The sequence below is a fragment of the Mus pahari genome, chromosome 8 (genome assembly GCF_900095145.1).
Source record: "Mus pahari chromosome 8, PAHARI_EIJ_v1.1, whole genome shotgun sequence".
Classification (NCBI taxonomy): domain Eukaryota; kingdom Metazoa; phylum Chordata; class Mammalia; order Rodentia; family Muridae; genus Mus; species Mus pahari.
In genome coordinates this window covers 76,001,114-76,006,228 of record NC_034597.1, presented here as the reverse complement: position 1 = coordinate 76,006,228, position 5,115 = coordinate 76,001,114, and the positions used below count along the sequence as shown (strand labels likewise).

Genomic DNA, 5,115 nt, shown 5'->3' with positions numbered 1-5,115 from the left:
TCTCCCTCTCCCTCTCCCTCTCCCTCTCCCTTTCCCTCTCCCTCTCTGTGTGTGCATATGCATGTTTATGTGTGTGCTGGAGCATGCAGATGTCCAAGTTTGATATCAATAATCTTCCCTGTACCATTCACCATATTATTGCTTTAGAGGCTGGTTCATTCGAACCCATAGCTCACCAATAAGGCTGATTTTATTGGCCTGCTTTCTCTGGGAATTCCCAGTCTTTTGGCCTTCAAGGTTGGAATTATGGGCCAGCTTCAATGCCCACTGTCTTACTTTCAGTTTTGTTGCTATGACAGCATTCATTTGATAACAGGCAATTGAAGGGAAAGGGGATTTCTGTTAGTTCTCAGTTGCAGGTTATAGTCCATCATTACAAGAAAGTCAAGGCAAGAACCGGAAACATCTAATCACATCCACAGTCAAGAACTCAGAGAAAAATCATTGCATATGTACTTCCTGCTCAGTTTACCTTCTCTTTTTCATAGGCTAGGACCCCAAACCAAGGGCATGGTGCCATTCACACTAGACTGTCTTCTAACATCAATTATATAATCAAGTCAAACACCACAGACATGCCCATAGATCATCTGATCTAGAAAACGCCTAAATTGCATCAAATTAAAGTAAGCCATAACATCCATGTAGCATTAAGATGGTTCTGAGGATCCAAACTCCAAACATTTTGCTCTAACTACTTGGCCATCTATCTCCCTAGCCCTCAAACAAGGTCTTATCTGGAAACATAATGTACCACGTAAATCAAAGCCAGGAGTCTAGGATGGAAACTGTGGTGCTTCGGGTTCTATATCACTGCAGACGTTTCAGAGGCACAAAAGAGGTCTATAAGCATAGAAGCATGGCAGAATTCTTTGCAATACAAAATTTTACATTTTTTTTTGTCCAAGAATTACTGCTTTTTTTGGTATCCTCTTGTTCTTCCACCATCTCTTTAACATCTTATTAAATGTGCATATAAATCTCCTTCGGTTTTCACATGTGTGGATGGGCATTTTGTACATGTCTGTGCATGCTGTGAGGGAGGGTCAGGCATCACCACAGAGTATCATTCTTTAGAAACTGCCACCTGCATTTTTGGGATAAGGTCTCTCACAGGCCTGGAGTGAGCCATATATGCTGGGCTGGCCAATAAGCAAGCCCCATGGATTTATCTGTTTCTACCTCTATGACACTGACATTACAAGTGTGTACCACCATGACTAATTTTTTTTTCTTTACATGAGTTCTTGAGAAGCAAACTTTGGTCACCATGTCAGCAAGATAAGTGGTTTCCTGCCTTAACTATCTCCTAAGTCTATGTACATAATCTTAAAAGACACAATTCACTGGGTATCTGCTATATACAACATTGTAACAACTTGATTACTCTCTAACCTTCATAGTCATATTGCAGTAATAAAATTATTAGATTAAATACATAGAAAGGACACAGAATCAAGTTGGCAAAGTATATAGATAACTAGTGTCAGAGCTAACAATTGATATGTGCCTAGGTTTGGACAATGTTTTGTCAATCCTGGATATACCATGAAGAACAGTAGAATGCAAGCTTTGATTGTAAGTATCATAATTGGTTTTGCTTCATTTTAGCTTTGGGAATCCTTGAGATTGAGAATTCAGAGAAATTGTCTTATTTTCTGACACTAATGTTAAATCCGCCCACGTCCTAGTATTACATGCAAGAGCACTGAGTTGGGTTGGAGAAAAGTTTTATCTGTCATACAGGACTTTTGAAAAAAATAATTTTGAGAAAAACGAGTCTAACTAGCTATTTGTAAAATTTTATCTACAAGAGGCAGATAAATGAACCATTATGAAAGAAATCAATCTCCAAGGTTTAGACAGTGGAGCATAAAATAACAGGGAAACCGGGGAAGTACCCCCAGTGCCACTATTGTTAGCCATGTACAGCAGAGATGGAGGCGAGAGCCTTTCCACTATTCTAAGATCCCACTTTTGTCATTTTGTCCCATTATTATGAAATAAATGAAGTATGATTTCAATGGATCTAGTTCATATAATAGAGAAAAAGAAGCAAAAGAGGATCGCAAGGCACATGGAACTATCTGGAAGCTCTGAGGGCCAGGGGAACTTAGTTAAAAATCATTGAATTTTTATGAGGCAATATGAATGCAAAGTGTGTTTTGCAGCTAGATATTCTTATGTCATGAATGCATCTTTGAATAAGGTTTCTGAATCACTTACGTTTATGCCGTAAGTGAGACAATTTAGGTAATTGTCATAATTGTGGCCATGTTCTGGATTGCTTTTCAATTCCCACTTTCAATTGTCTGCTCTTTCCGTGAGACACAAGAGATGCAAAACTGGAGAAATATGATTTTTTTATAGTTAGCTGCCCCTATTAATGAGATTAATTTACATTAGTCAGAAATTAAATATTAAATTAATCTATATTAGAGAGAAATTACATACTCACTTTGAAGCCCCCTAGTGTGATGTTTCCAAAGCAGTGTTGTGATTTATGTAAATCACATGCTCTCAGAGTTTGTAGGACTTAATTTAATACTTCGCACTCAGAAAAAGTTTTCTAAAATTATCACAGAAAGGCAAAAATCAAAACTACTTGGAATTTTAGAAAGTCTGAAAAGGTAATGTTTCTTGACATATGCATATATATATGTTAAATATATATTCTAATTTTCTCTTTTGCTTCATAATTTTTTTATGGTCAATGACTGCTATTATCTACTGTCACATAAGGTGCCATCCTAGCTGAGGACACTAGCTCATTTCATGCTTTGTTATATGCTCACAGTTGACTAACGGACAATGTAGCTTCCTGAGATGCATGGCTTGTCTACAGGAATTTGGAATCTTGATCTGGTGTCTGCAAACGTATGGGTAAAAAATAATTGGACTCGCCTATTCTTGAGATTTAGATCTGTAAAACAGAGATTAATAGGATGATATGGCATATCTCTTAAAACTGTTGGAATACTAAATTGAGTTTTAATTACAAAAAATAATAGGACATGGCTTAGTACAGGCTAGGTTCTTAACAAAAGTAGTCATAGTTGTCCTCTGTATTTTCAGTCTAAGGAGTTTCTTATGGAAATGTGGGAGATGAGTGGCCCATGAGCTTTGTAACGTTGGACTGCTCTTCCGCACATACTGATTTCAGTTTTGCTCTTTCAGTTGGTCTGAATATAGAGACTGTCATATGGGCCAAGAAATGTTTGGGGATGTCATTCATCATATACTCATTAATCAAAATCACCTTTGAAAGTGATGATTATCCTGGTTATTTTCAGTATATCCAAGACCAAGAACGCAGAGACTCCATTGAATAATTTCTTAGCTATCTGTGAGATATTCTTCTTTCTGTCTAAGAAAATTCATTGCTTGGGAAAAAATGGCATGCATTTTTTTTTTTCACAGATGCTATCATTCATTGTCAAGATAGCTGCATCCCATCTTCATTTCCAAGGCTTGTTTCCTGTAAGCATCACATGCTTCTGTGATCATGCCTTCTTTTAGTGGACTTTTCTTGAACTGAACATCGATTCAGTTTCCATTACCTCTGAAAGTCAGATGTGAAGAGAACTTTGAACTTAGTAGGGTTTTCCTTTTCTAACAGTCTATTATCTATTTTTGCTTGTTTATTTACCCTTGTGCTTTAAAAATTTCCTCTCATGAACTGTACCCAGTTCATGTGATGGTTGAGCCTCAAAGTGGAGGAACTTTCCAGTTTGGGTCAATGGTGGGGAAGTGCTGCTGTTGAAAAATCACTCTTCTTGTTTTACATGATATGTCTATTAATGCAATCCGATATAACATTTGCCTTTTGGTGACAGTGTTACACTGCTGAATCATATTCAATGTTGCATCCATTATTTCTTCCCTAGTGAATCACAGAACATTTGTCTTTATTAGCTTTCACAGTATTGATTTCTGCCCTTTCCTTCTTCTATTGATATCAAGCCAAATTTTAATCATATCTACCAGACGTGAGTCTTGTATCTTAACATAAAAATATCCAAGTGGGAATTTAAAAAAAAATATATGATTTAAGCACGATTTGTTGGGTTCTCTCAGACTGTGAGAGTACTGAGTACTAAGAATCTCTCATGGCAGTAGGGAAGGCTCAATAAATGATTGACATTAATTTTCCTTTGCTGTGAAAAAGGTTTCATAAATTTTGAATTACCAACAGTCATTGGTTGAGGCTAATTTGCCATGAAAACTATGTGAAAATTTCATGCTTATGAGGGCTACAGAATGGGCTGCATTGTGCTAATCATGGACCGTCATTTATAAAATGTCTGCTATGATAAGCGCTCTATCCACAGTGATCTTGAATATGATGATTTTCTTCTTATGATGATTTAAAAACATAATCCCAGGGGGCAATCTGGATATTTGTTTTCAGTCAGGCTAAATGTTATGACTATTTACCAGCTATAGAGTAGGAAAATTTCAAAATATAAACAAGATAAACCTATACTATAGAATTTAAACCATTTCTCTTTATGTGTTTAAAATAATCTCTTAGCTAGTTTTAAAGAAATGGTTGGCTGAAAGTTGAGTATTTGAAACTTTCAAAACTTTAGCTTTTAAGGGAAATATATTTAAGAATTATTCTAAATTTAAATAACTGAGTAAGCTCTTTCCCACCAGTTAGCAGTTTACATTTCATAGAAACAGAACATTAAAAAGTTTCATGACAGAATTACTACAAAGAGTGATTAGTTTCACCATGTTCCTTTCACTTCAGCAGCACATATACTATGATTGGAATGATACAGAGAAGATTAGCATGGCCCCTGGGCAAATTCATGAAGTGTTCCATAATTTTTGAAATATAAATAAATAAATATAATAGTAATGAAAAAAGAAAAAATATTATACCCCCAAACGTATAATTGTGTCATTGAGTGCAAAGACTGGAGGGGGTCTTTTATTGTTATACGTGAAAGTTTCAATGTAGTATTATGCATATCTATACAGCATGTGTGCGAATAAACTCAGTGCTTATAGCAGTCTGTTCAATTCACTCAGGTCACTAAGATTAATGGCAAACATAGAGCTGTGCATGTAACATCCACTGAACACTTAAAGTTTTATATTTCAAAA

The 5,115-nt window shown here is 35.9% G+C and overlaps 1 pseudogene; it reads left to right on the top strand.

The window, feature by feature from the left end:
* Positions 1–4,740: 4,740 nt before the first annotated feature.
* On the top strand, positions 4,741–4,837 carry LOC115064670 (annotated as a pseudogene).
* Positions 4,838–5,115: the final 278 nt, after the last annotated feature.